Raw genomic sequence first — 15,574 nt, forward strand, 5'->3', positions numbered from 1 at the left:
AAATCTCGTAAGTTGAAAGAATTGTATTCAACTGTTTTAATATCTAATAAAGTTGTGTGTTTTCCATTCGAATTTTTTCCTGTACCATTATATATATATATATATATATATATATATATATATATATATGTATGTATGTATATGTATACATGTATATATATATATATATATATATATATATATATATATATATATATGAAAGACTCCAAAAGTCTACATCAAGAAGAATAAATGTAATTGTTTCGGGCGTCTAGTTTCAGTTTAGATATTACTACAAAACAAAAACAAAAAAACAACACGAAACATTTAAATGATTTCAAACTGACTTAAAATACTACTAGTGTTCAATGTTTTTGACTTTTCATACTATCACACAACTGGTCAGAAAAATCCGATATAAAATGAATAATTCTAAACTACCTAACCATTTGATCAAGTAAGGCATTACGACTTCTGATAGAAAACAAAGATAACTGAGAAGAAAACATCACCAAAGGATATATGTTTTCATCGGGGGTACATGTATATATTTCCTATTATGATCTAATTACTGGAAATATTAATAATTTCATTTCGCACTTTTAGGTGAGACCAGGAGATCAGAGTGAGAATATGTGGGGTTTTTTCTCCTTTGTGATTCACGAGTTGATCGATACACTGCATGTATGTAGGTAAAATGGTTTATTCTAAACTAAAAAAAAACAACCCTGTATTATTAATAGCAATATTCAATAAGAAAATAGTTTCAACTTTTCAACATCATCTTAGTGAGTATTTTCTCACTTTTGTTTTATGTATCTTTCATATTTTGTTTTAATCATTGGCTAAATCTATTTTCCATTAATGGAAGCAGAAAATCTGGTAAAGTAAGTGATATTAATAGACTTGATGATATCGATGAGCAAATTCACAACGACGTTCGAGAGTAACTTCCTTTAGGTCAGGGCATTGAGTCAATAAACAAGGAAACTATTACAAAATATTCTATTTTTACCATTATTCAATAGTTCTGAATAAATGAATGAAGAAGAAATTAAATTTAGGTAAACTAAAAGCAGTTGACACCTTGTACTTGACGATAAAATCATATATAATGTATACTATTATGTATTTTACATATATATAGTATTTGTAAATATTAAACTTAAATTTTCAATCTGAAGGTTAAAAAAATGTTTCATTTGTAGTTATCATATTTTAAACATTCATTTTAAGAATATCAAGATGAGAAAAAAAATTATGAAATCGATCAAAACTCGCATCCCTAAAAAAAAAAAAAAAAAAAGCGTTAATGACTAAGCGCATATTTATCGTATATTAGAAGTTTTTGTCAGCAATTTTACATATTTTTTTTATCAACTTCTTTAGGGTAACCAGAGTTGCAAATTGGAAGAAATGCATGATTGCATATACATCATATGAATAAAAATTCAACTACCGATCAGCGATTAAATTTTGATATCCCGTACTATTAGACTTTTCCAGCACCTGATACGAACAGTGTTACAGCTCTGAACCGACAAAAAAGTTAACGGGGTTACAGCTCTTTCCAGAGTGTGTGATCTCGAGGCCGTACTTGTTAGAAACTGTGTATTGTGTCAAAACATATGTCATAATGGTGTAAATCAAATATGGATTCTAAAACATTCTTTAAAAACTTTTAGTAAATTTGAAATCCCCAAACTTTTCTAAAAACCAACAACATCAAAACGTTTGACTTTTTAGCACTTTACACGACAATTCGTCACGTAAATTATAGACTAGACTTTTTGACATCATAGACAGTTTCTTCTTTAACAAAAATGGAAGAAGGAATATCAGTCATTCAAAACATACTTTGTTAAACGACACTCCGACTCCACGGACAAGTACTCTGAAGGTGAAATTTTAAAATATATGCTGGGGTTCCTCATTGACAGTATTTTCCTATCTTTGGTGATCAAATCTTCCAACAGTCTGTTGGAATTCCCATGGGCACGAATGGTGCTCTTTTGCTAGCTGACCTGTTTTATATTCTTATGAAGCAGTGTTTATTCAAATGCTTCTACATGAGAAGATAAAATATCTTGCTGGGGCCTTTAACTCCACATTTAGCTATATCGACGACGTTTTATTTATTAACAATAATCATTTTCATTCATGTGTCGATTCGATACATCCCCGTGAACTCGAGATAAAAGACACCACAGAGTCCTCCACATCTGCTTCGTACTTAGATATTTTATTGAAAAAATATTACCGGCAAACTAACAACTAGACTTTATTATAATTGGATGATTTCACCTCCTTCGTCAACTTCCCATATTTATGTAGCAATATTCCATTATTACTTGCACATGGTGTTTATATCTTTCAACTGATTCAATTCACAAGAACCTGTTCTGCACAAGTTTAGGTTTTAAATCGAGGCAGGCTAATGGCAAACAGGTTGATGTTACTGGGGTTTCAACGGTCGCGATTAAAGTCAGTTTTGCAAATTCTATGGTCGTTATAATGATCTAGTTTGCCAATCCAACCTATCATTGGGTCAAATACTGTCTGGCGTATGTTAGGCCAATCTTGGTACACTGATTTTGACTACGGATTACTCCGTTTACCTGATCAATATATAGGGATCATGGCGGGTGTGACTGGACGACAGGGGATGTTTACTCCTCCTAGGCACCTGATCACACCTCTAGTATATACAGGGGTTCGTGTTTGTCATACTCTTTATTTTGTATTCCTCATAGGAGTTATGAGAATGATCACTGTTTGTTATCTTCATCTTTCAAGCTATAAACTTGCTTTTTTTTTATTAACGAAGTGTTGACAAACACGATCTTTTATCTACTACAACTTATGCGATAGTAAAAACGGAATGGTTGATATATACATATCACATACATACATGCATATATACCATATGTTATTCATTTACTTCAGTGATATCCACTCAGTATTAGTTCTACAGAACTGACTGTCATATACTTGTACTTTCTTTAATGAGCAAATCCAATTTCTACTTTTAAATCAATTTCGTCATCATTGATTTATTTGCCTGATCTTGTAAGGATGTCCTGGAAAGGATGTAAAATCACTAATTTTCGTTGAGTTTAATCAAGTTAAGGTTGTTTACAGAGTAAGGACATATCCAAGAACATAGTTTCTAACAATGGATCATGATCCACTTATGGCATGAGAATAAGAACGATGATCCGCGAATTAAAAATAAATCCATAAAAGTGAAAAACAATTAAGATATCAAAACCCCATGAAAATGTTATCAAAAATATGTTATATAGTATATTTCCTTAAAACACAAAAATCTGAGCCTACGATTACATCATCTTGTATTAGTTTTGAAATGAAATTCAAGAACACAATATGAATTGACAGAGCTCCAACATGATGAAAATTGTGAAAATAACGAACATGTTCCGCTTCTTAAATCCTATAAAGAATACAAAATAGAGCATTGGGCACATACCGAACCCTAGAAACAAAAGAGGTGGGATCAGGTGCCAAGGGGGAGCAATACAAAATAGAGAGTTGGGCACACACCGAACCCTACAAACAAAAGAGGTGGGATCAGGTGCCAAGGAGGAGTAAGCATATTTAATTTAAACAATATTTTATTCACAAAGTGAATAGGATCGGGCAGCAGGCATAACCTATTTTAGCCCTCTCCATACATCAAGGTCAAGTGTGAAATGGAAATACAAGGCACACACATATACAAATAAATAACATATACACCAGAGAACATTCACATGAATGTGCACATATATATAAATAGCAATAGATAGACTAAGAAAAGTTTCGATATATGCACACATACATATGCACATATACACACATATAGAATGAGTAAACCAAAAGAAAAAAATTGAAAAAACAATTGAAATAAAAACTGAAAAATATTTATACAATTTGAGAGAGAAAGAAAGAAAGGTAAGGATATATAATAAACAAAAGATAAAAAAAATAAGAGGGAAAAGGGGGGGGGGACAATACCGGTAAAAGGGGAAAACAAAATAATAAAAATAGAATATTGCATAATTGACATAACATGAGATAATTAAAAAAATCCATTAGTTTCCAAGATATACTTCTGAACAATTTCAAAAATATTTCATTGTCTTTAAAACTTGAACATTTTTCACCATATAAAAGTAAATTCAGTGTTAAAGGAACAGAAAGTTGCATTTCATTGATGGACGAGATTAGCTTAGTTCTATGGTCAGCAAACTCAGGACATTTGAAGAAGAAATGAAAAGAATCTCCAGTATGGTGGCCACGCCTATCACAAGTAGCACTATCTCGTAAGAAGTGGGATTTAAGATCTGCATTTAAATTCCTTGCATTGTTTCTAAGTTGACCGTGCACAATGTTACCATTGCGTTTACCAATATCAAAAAGTTTATTGGGTTGTAAGCACTAGAATTTATTTAAGGCATTTTTAAATGATCCAAGTGAGGGGATATTTCTAATGTGTATTGGCAGATCATTCCAAAACCTGATAGCGGAGGGTAGAAAACTATTCATGTATGATGTGGTCTTAACTTTTGGAAGAATAAATTTGAGATTATCATCATTGTTTCTTAAGGTGCATGAATGTTGAGGTGATATATTTGAAAGCAATAGGTCTTGTAGACATTGGGGAGCAATGCCATGTACTATATATATTATAAAATAAAGTGAGTTTATGGATTTTTCTACGACATGTTAATGTGTCCTAACCCAATTCACTGTTATTTAAGCCAACGAGTGCCAATATTCACCTATAAGTTCAATAACCCTTTTATTATATAGTTAAATTATATCCGTTTTCACTCAAACTACTCCAAAATAAACGAGAATTCATCAATATTGGCATATAAGGTGAAGGTGTGCAATAACAGCATTTATTATATAGCTAATAAATAGTCTAATATAAAATTTGCGTAAAATCTAGAGAATGTTAGCGTTCAATATCCTGAGAATTTATTGAACGCTAACTTTGCATTGCGTAAAGTGTATGCGCCCGAAACATTCAGAGTATGAGCGTTCAATATTGACGTATACCGTAAGGTGGCAGGGGACAGTTTCTTTGGTTTTGAAACATGTGGATAGGGGGTATACACCAAAGTCAGATTATGACAGACTAATGAAAAATCATATTTCCCTTTTATGTCAATACTTGTATTTCATATTAGTGTAGTTAATAAATTATGACCCTAAATTACATGTAATCTATAAATACTGGTGCTGGTGCACAAAACATGCTCTGAGCAGGTTCCCCTTTTTTGCTTTGATTTTCCCTCATTTGGGCTAATCCGCACCACCCCCACACCATCACAGTACCAAACATGGGGATTTAGACACTGTGCACAATCAAGAACCCTATCTGCCCTTCTCAAAAATCTACCTCTCATATGGGGCCATCCACCTTCCCTCACAGCTACAGACCTTTTGCTAGACCCTGCATGTTTTCACCGGAATTTCTTCAGCAACTGACCACGTGTCTTAGTTTCGTATTTGCACCCATCTATATGCTAGGAATCATGGTGACACCTACATGTTGTATATCAACATTTTTACTAAGCACTCAGCTACATTTGACATGCATCCTAAAATTATTGTATACATTTTTACACATGTAATATCACTTCAAATACAGGGTAATTCCATTTTTGGAAAAAGTTGACCGGGCCTATAGTGCGAAACTGTCCCCTGCTACCTAACGACGTAAACAAGCCAAAATGGCAGACGACGGTCCTCCGAATCCACAGGAGTCGGCAATTTTATCAATAAAGTAGAAATATATGAGAAATGGGCATAAATACTACCACTGAGCTTCGCGAGCGTAGCGAGCGAAGCGACAGGAATGCAACGCGATTTCGGCAAAATCTGCTCCGGTGCTATGTTGCGTGAAAAAGACAGCAGTACCCGGTTATAAATAACATCAGTCGATGTGTCCCACCTGATTTCTGGATCGGTCACCCTTTTAATTGCCGTCAATTACTCTAAAATCCAAATAAACATACTTTCGAAAAAATTCACTCGCCATAAGTTTTGTGTGACGTCATGCCATTTGCTGCTGAACTATCGCAGTGAAATCAAAGTTGACACTGAGAAATTCCGGATAATCACGGCATGTGATGGCCTAGATATTGTTGTAATTTTACATCACACATAACAAAAGTTTTTAATAGACAGAAATCTTTATTGATTGCAAAATTCTTGGTAGTACAGTTTATCAACTTTCTTTTTCCCATATATCACCCGAGTCACTCAGATGTCAACGTCCCCTGCTTTTTTTTTTTTTCAGTTTGAGGTGGGTGAGGGATGCGGTCTTTTTATGCCTCTTGTGCTGTTTTTTTTTCATTCAAGGACGTAGTGCAGTGAGACTAATTCTTTATCGCGCCAACCCATTGAAATTTACTAAATATTAATAACAAAAGATAGTAATATTTATAATTTACAAGATATTTCCAGTCATTATTTTTATGAGGTTACAGCAGAACACCGTGGCATGAAGAAATACTATTATTAATTTGCTGAAATTATTTTGAACCTCACTTAGCATTCAAAAAATCATCGATGCTCCTTTTGCTATTGAATTTTCCATGAGTGGCACAGTCAATGACAGACCTTTTAAAAATCATGATGGGAGGGAGGGGGGGGGGGCAAATCCATATTCAAGGATTTATAAATCAGCTTGATTTGGGACATATGGACCTTGATACATTGAGAAAACATTCCTACAGTGTTAACAGCCCTAGCTGAGTCCATCCCATAGAACCATGAGTTCACGCAGAACCCTTGATATTTGTGAGGATGAGAAGAAAATTCAGCATGATACTTTAATAGTGCTTTTAGGCCTTATTGAAAGATGAGCTAGGTTTAAACAGCTTAAATTGAAGAATGTTATTTAATGAGAAAATAAGCGTTGTAAATTATACTACCCTAAAATGAAGGAAGGGGGGGGGGGGTAGGGAATGCACAAACTGCAACTGTACATCTGTTGTTTGAAATTGGAATAGATCTAGATATATTTGAGAATTCAGGTACTGTACTCAATAAGTCATTTTTTTTTCCTGATGGGTTTGAAAACTTTATTGTGTCTCCACCCCCAATATGATGATGGGCTCCATTCGAAGTGTGATATCAAACACAATATATATAAGTTGTTGGGCATCTTTCTTCAAATTTGAAGCACATTATTGATTTCTTGAAAAAATTACCTCCCTTTATTTTCAAACGCATATTACTTACGTAAACTTAACACTCAATTAAAATTTAATTACCAGTTAAATATTGTCTCTTAAAAAATAACAAACACAAAAGCTAGTCATAAAAAAGACGTTTTATTTCTTTTTAAATCTTTTTCTTGTAAACATGATAAAATTCAACCGCGATAGCTCAGCAGCAAATGACGTGACATCGGTACTGACTAAAACCCGGTCTCGGTCCCGGTCTTCGGTCTCGGTCCCGTGACTAAAACCCGGTCTTCGGTCCCGGTCCCAGATTTTTTATTCGATAAAAGCAGAATACATCAGAATATTTCAGCCCCAATTTCTCGTTAATTTAGATATGACATATCATTCCTGCATTCTGATAGTTGATTGATAATATTATTGTCGTCTTTCGTAAAATAATATGTGAAAACTCCGGGACCGGTGTGACCGAGAAGTAAAAACAGTGCTAAAAGCCGGTCCCGGTCTCGATATTTTTTATTTTTCCTAAATAGCCGCTTGAATCTACTTTTTTATTAAAAAAAGATAAGAGTGTTATATTCAATGACATTCCTTTGTATGCACATGTATGTTTCTGATTTATTGTATGTTTGTGTTTTATTCAATTTTCCTTTTTATGTCGAAATCGAACTCAACTACGTGACTTTTTTTCTCCCAAATGAACGCGTTACATTACATTTTCATAAAAAGATAAGGATGTAGAAGAGAAATAATATATATGTACTTATCCTGGTGTATTTGTTTGTAATTTACTGTTGGATGTAGTTTTTACAAAATTAATTCTCTCTCTCTCTCTCGCTCTCGCTCTCGCTCATTTACGAGTGTACCGTGAGAATCGCATTAATTTGTTAAATTATGATATTATATTAGTTGTTTTAATCAGGGAAGAAAAGCCTCTATGTAAATATTAGAATAATACAAAGTAGAGTGCACGTGCAAAATATGAGTCCAGAATGTACGATGTATGAAGTACTTTAAAAATTATGTTCATTGGTGAAATGGGAAAAAAACCCAAAACAAATCTTGTCCTTAAATTTTATTATAATTTTTGAAACATGATGAATAATTGTTGTTGACCCCCTCCCCTTTCCAGAAAGATTCTGAATATAAGAATGATGCTTTTGAAAAGCAAATGTCATATCCCTGTAATCGGATATTCGGGGCGTATTTATATAGTTTTTGGTCCATCCGTCTGTTTGTCAGTAAAAACTTGACCCTTCGGCATAACTTTTGAATGCATGTTGACATATTTCACATGTGTACTTCTTGTGACAAGACCTTTCTTTACATGCAATCCTTCACCTTTCAAATTTGACCTACTTTTGAAAATCTTTAACCTTAGCCATAACTTTTGAATGGTTAGTAAAAATACACGAGGGTATAAAATACTTCAGGCAGGCATACTTTTCTTGAAGCGCTAACAGTAGGCCTATTTGTATTTTCAAAACTGAAATTTATTTCTTAAATGAATTTACATGTATGTCTTGCATATTTATAAACGTAGATTTCATTGTTTGTAAATTTGTCAGTTTATGTCAAATTTATGTACTTTGAAATATAAAATATTTTGAAAATAGGAAACAAACAGTTTTTGTGTAGCATAATTTATACATGTATGTTTGTACATATACGTATATAACTATTCACAATAAATATAGTTACCACATAATATTACAGTAAAAACATACCATAGATGATTTGAAGATCATCTAAAGTCAGAGGGTATCTTCTGTATAAATATACAGAATCTGACATTTTTGATGAGCATGTGCTCTATGTATGACACACTTTTATAGATACTATAAATACAGTATATTATTAGGTGGATTTAAAAAAAAAAGAAAAAAAAAAAGCATTGTATCTAAAAGAACCACAACTGGAAAAAAAACAACCCAAAAAACTAAGTATCAAATAAGAAAGGAAGAAATATTTTATAGTTATTATTCATTGGTTATATACAAATACAAATGTATATGTAAAATTTATACCCATATAAAGAGATCGGGTTCGGAATACAAAACATGAATCTTTAAAAACTGAATTTGACAGGAATAGAAATAAAATAAATGAACAAATAAACTAACTGTAAATTACAAACAAATACACCAGGATAAGTACATATATATTATTTCCCTTCTACATCCTTATCTTCTTATGAAAAGGTAGTGTAACGCGATCATTTGGGACAAAATGTCACGTACATGTAGTTGAGTTCGATTCTGACAAAGAATATTGGAATAAAAAACCTACACACACAATAAATCAGAAATATATGTATACAAAGGGATGCCATTGAGTATCACGTCCTTATCTTTTTATGAAAAGGTAGATTAAAGCGGCTATTGAGGGAAAATGTCGAGACCGGGACCGGCTTTTAGCATTGTTTTTATTTCTCGGTCCCACCGGTCCCGGAGTTTTCACATATTATTTTACGAAAGAGGAAAATAATATGATCAATTTATTATCAGAGTGCAGGCATGAGATGTCATACCTAAGTTATTGAGAAATGGGGCTCAAATATCCTGATATATTTTGTTTTTATCGAATAAAAGTATCTGGGACCGGGACCGAAGACCGGGTTTTAGTCACGGGACCGAGACCGAAGACCGGGACCGAGACCGGGTTTTAGTCAGTACCCGTGACGTCACACAAAACTTATGGCGAGTGAATTTTTTCGAAAGTATGTTTATTTTGGATTTTAGAGTAATTGACGGCAATTAAAAGGGTGACCGATCCAGAAATCAGGTGGGACACATCGACTGATGTTATTTATAACCGGGTACTGCTGTCTTTTTCACGCAACATAGCACCGGAGCAGATTTTGCCGAAATCGCGTTGCATTCCTGTCGCTACGCTCGCGAAGCTCAGTGGTAGTATTTATGCCCATTTCTCATATATTTCTACTTTATTGATAAAATTGCCGACTCCTGTGTCCGAATCTGACAGAGCCGGTATTTGATATTTACTTAAGCAAAATGTTGTACTGTACATAAATTATGATGTCCCCATTTACAAAATCAGTTTGCTTCATGCATTTAATGACGAGTTAAATATTGAACAGTTAAGAAATGCATGCTGTTATTGCACACTGCCAATATTGATGAATTATCGTCTTTTTTGGAGTAGTTTGAGTGAAAAGGGATATAATTTAACAGCTAAATACTTTAGCTATATAATAAAAGGGTTATTGAACTTATATAGCTGAATATTGGCACTCGTTGGCTGTCAAAATACACTCGCAAGCTCGTACATTTTTACAGCCAACTCATGCCAATATTCACCAATATAAGTTCAATAACCCTATAGCATTTCTTAACTGTTCAATATCTAACCCGTCATTAATGCATGAGGCAAACTGATTTTGTAAATGGGGACATAATTTATGTTCAGTAAAACATTTTGCTTAAAGCTGACATGAATTAATAAATATAGTATAATTCTATATGTCCGCCATATTTCTTTGCTAATCCGCCATATTAGTTGGATATTCTATTGTTATATGTATCAGGGTTCGCATGGTATATAAGGGGGCGAGTTTTTGCTACGCTTCACTTCACATCAGTGTCTTCGATTTACCTGTACGGGTAGCTTCGACAGGTAACACGTACATCTCCGACACTAATTTATAGGACATCAAGAAGAAATGAAATCACGTTTTGAAAAACCGCTCAAAATTACAATAAACATATCGTACAATAGTAAATCATTCTAAAAGCTTTGGATAAATAAATATAGAATGCCTTTTCTTTACGTGAATGTGCGTACATTTGCAATAAATATGTCAAAACTATACAAAAACGCGGAGAAATATTTCATCTGTTATCTAGATCTATTGATGAAATGGAATAAGCAAAGGGTATAAAATCTATACCATTCACACTTACTTCAAGCAAAATGCAAATACAATGTACATAAATGCTACTGTACGTATAAAGAAGACATGGTCATGTATGCTCGCCATGAAAAAGCATCGAATGCGGATGACTATTTACCTGGGTCTACTCGTGATATCAGTAAAGGACCGAAGATGTACGTGTACACTTGTCGAAAATACTCAAAGTAGTAGTAAAACTCCCTTTATTAGCATAATCCATGAAACAAAACGATACACACCATTTGTATTCCAACAGTAAACAACATTGTCCATTGTACAGACTGCGACACATTTAGCCCGTGCCGATCAGCTATCTTCAACCAGGGGAAGTATCAGAGTATAATATTTACCCTGTATTGTGCATGAATCCTTATACAGTATAATTTACTTGTCAGAGTATTGCAGATTTATAAATCAGGAAAACATTTATGTACATAAATTGTTTGTGCATAGATAACTTGCACATACAACACTGTGCGAGTGTATGGGAAGAGAGAGAGAAAGAAGGGGGATTCAAACGATGATCTTGTAATAATCGCGCTCTTATTAAGACAAATGATATCTTTAATTCGATAGAAGAGAACAGTAACTCAATATTGCTCTCATTAATTGATAATACAGATTTATTTGATTCATTTAAAGCACGCAATAATTAAAAATTAAACATATCTTTAAATAATGTTATTTTCAATTACTTCATTTTATGCTAATTCGACGCTCAATAGATCTTATATATCTATGCCATTTTGCTTTATTACATTCTGCGTTGAACTCGACGCAAATTGTAGTAATGCAAAATGTAATAATTGAGTTTATCATATGCGTAGTTATCAAGCACATAGAATTTTTTTTTATTTAAACATATTTTATTGAGAAACTCAACAGGATTGAGCAACAGGCATAGCCTATGTAGGCCCTAGCTCTCCCAAATACAAAGGTCAAGTACAAAGGTACATAGAATCAAGGGGAGGGGACAAGAGTGTCTGTCCCCCACCTTTGATAACAATATCCAATTTTTTGTTATTTTGTTTGTTGTTTTTTTATGTTTTCCGCCACACTCAACCAATTTTTCAGTTATCTGGTGGCGCCCAGTTTTTGTTGGTGGAAGAGAGAAACCAGATACAATGTACTTGGGAAGAGACCACCGACCTTCCGAAAGTAAACTGGGAAACTTTCTCACTTACCGGCGCGAGCGGGTTTCGAACCCGCGCCGACAGAAGTGAGAGGCCGTTATTTTGTAATGCAAGTGAAAAATATATTAGGTGACACCCCCCTCCCAAACTTGACCCCAGCTTGAAAGTTCTGATATAATAGTAAAAGACACACACCACCACCAATTAAAAAATGAAGATATTATGAGGCACTCATAGTAGAGGACTCTAACCACCCCATCCTACCCCCAACGATGGAAGAAAATGAAGTGTAGGGGGAAATTATTGAGGCAGTCAAAGTAAAAGACTCTTTTAACCCTTCACCCCCACATTAGGACTTTGAACATCGGATAAAACATCTTGGTTTGTTTGGGTTTTTTGTTTTATTTTATTGCTGTTTTCATTCATCTTTTTTAATTATTATTTTGAATGGCAAGAAATTTTTAAGAATCCAATTTTCCATTTTTTTCTTCCTGTTGTACCCCCCCCCCCCCCCCCCCCACCATGAAAAATGACGATACATGTCTGGTTATTACATGTACATTTTGCTTTTCAACACATGCATGCATACTAATTGTATGTGTAGAATTGCACCTTTTACCAAGTTTTCCTTCATTTACATAGTGTAAGGAATGGTAAACCAAAATCACAAAACAAAATGCATAAAGGCCAAGATAGTTTTAAGCGTAGGAACTTCATTCACGAATACATAAATACATGTATTAAAAAAATCGCATGCATGCAATGCAGGACTATAGCATATGTGTGTTTTAACGTTTCTGTAACATGCCATAAGGATTATTTTCATTTCGTAGATCTGGCGCAATGGATATATTCTGAAAATAGACATACCGCTGTACGTCTAAATTTCAAATTCAAATGTATTCGATAATTTTAAAAGATGTTAGTATTCATAAATCAGTAAAATTCGTGTTGAGGTTTTATTTGATATGATACAGTGTCAATCTACTGTAATGCATTAGTAGGATATGCAAAAGGCAAGAGTATAAACATTTTCTAGTATCGATATCTATATGATCACGAAAAAACACTATATAATTTATATCCGGATTCATATGCCGATTTAGATATCAATGAAAACAAAGCTGCATAGTTTGGGGGAGGGGGTTCTAATGAGTCTGATGAAATTAAAAGAAGGAACCCCACATTTGCATTGAAACTAGATGTACTTCAAAATGAATTCATTTCTGCTCTTACTGAAAGCATGATTCTAAATTCGGGAACGAATCTTGCATACAAAAAGTTACTTCAGTTTCTAAATAATTCACGAACGTGGGACATGTCCTTTAATAGGGGAACACATAAATTCGAGCTCCTTTGGAATTTAATGAAATGCAGATATGCACCTTTCTTTCAACACGAATTGATATGTTGTTTCAGGCACGTACACAGGGGGGTTGGGTGGGCAGGGAGGCTGGGCTGGTCTGCTCTCCCCACTTTTTTGACAATTTACTTTTTTCCGTTCTTCTAACATACAAAGTCAGTATTTTCTATATGCACAGTTTAAACTGATTTTTTTTAATTTGTAATGAATTCAATTATAAATATCAACTCCTGTAATTTTTTAATATATTGTCAATAACAAATTTTTGAATAGCTGGAATGTTTTAATGCTTGTAAGCTTACCATTATATCAGTGATCAATTTTCTTTCCTTCTGTGAAATGATATATTGTACATCGAAGTAGGACACACACATACACACTCTTTCTCTCTCTCTCTCTCTCTCTCTCTCTCTCTCTCTCTCTCTCCTGTTCAATCAATGAATATGGACATACAGAGACCGTAAATAATTATGTGGTTCCCAAAGAAACAATAAAACTATATTTTCGTTTATACATTTCCTTTTGTATGTGTCTTTGTGTAATCAACTGTTTATTATGGATTGCAAATGTAATACCCGGATTTTTAAACAGATGTATATTTTCGACCATTATTCCCTTATTTGTATATCCAAATTTGTATATAATCATCGATAAAGTTTGAATTGAGTACGCAATATATCCCACCAGATGCTCAGTGTATATGATTACATTCCCGATTTCTATAAACTGCAAAACCTCGACCAGACAAGCATTCAATACAGGAAAAAATTTCGACTCTGACATCTCCCCTGATTGAAGACACCCTGTTTGGCACGAGTGAAGTGTGTTGCAGTCTGTATAATGGAATGACAACGTGTTGTAAAGTTCTACCGAGATACAAATGGAGTTTATCATTTTGTTTCGTGGATTTATCAGAATAAAGAGAATCTAATATTTTCGGTAAGTGCACATCTCCGATACCTGTTGAATAGACGTCCGTATTTGATACGGGTTTTTTTTTTTTTTTTTTTGTTTTTTTTTTTTTTGGCGAATACGCCATGTGCATTATATATAATGCATATGGCACGGACATGTATTTCGCAAGAATTGATATAAATAATATATTTTATGCTCTTTGCTTATTCCATTCTATCAGTATGTAATTGGTTAATGATTTATCCGCATTTATATCATAAGAAACTGCAAATACTTGCAAGTATGCAAGAAAAGCTTTTTTTTTTTTTTTTTTCTTCCTAAAATATCTTAACTTTCGGAATGTTGCATTGGTATACAATAAATATTTTGTAATTTTGAGCAAAGCATAATGTTTTAAAATGTGATTTTATTTGTTTCGCATTCCCTATATATTGCTATCGGAGATGTGCACTGGTCGAGTCCACCTAGAAAAATCACTCAGGTGTGACAATCACAGTTGGGGTATATACGGGTTGAGTAAATTAGGCTACCTGACAGGGCCGTAAGTAGGGTTCTAAATCAGGGGAGGCAGGGGATTGGGGGCCGCCGATTGACTTTACGACTGAAAATGACACTTTTTAAATCCCAATTTATCATGTTTGTGTTTCATTTGTACTATGTAAAGAATCGTAATATGGTGTCAAAGACAAAGGTGCTTGTCTTCATTTTAAACATATATCCTATAATATAACATTTATATAATTTTATTTTCTTTTTTGCCAAAAAATCAGACGAGGCAGTTGCCTCGTCTGCCTCATCGGCAGTTACGGCCCTGCCTGAGAGAAATATGGCGGATAAGATGAGGAAGGTGTACGTATTTATTAATTCATGTCAGCTTTACGTAAATATCAAATAGCAGCTCTGTCAGATTCGGAGGACCGTCGTCTGCCATTTTGGCTTGTTTACGTCGTTACGGTAACGTCAATATCTAGAGAAAATCTAGAGAATGTTAGCGTTCAATATCCTGAGAATTTATTGAACGCTAACTTTGCATTGCGTAAATTGTATGCGCCCGAAACATTCCGAGTAA

This window comes from Ostrea edulis, chromosome 5 (assembly GCF_947568905.1).
Source record: "Ostrea edulis chromosome 5, xbOstEdul1.1, whole genome shotgun sequence".
Taxonomy (NCBI): Eukaryota; Metazoa; Mollusca; class Bivalvia; order Ostreida; family Ostreidae; genus Ostrea; species Ostrea edulis.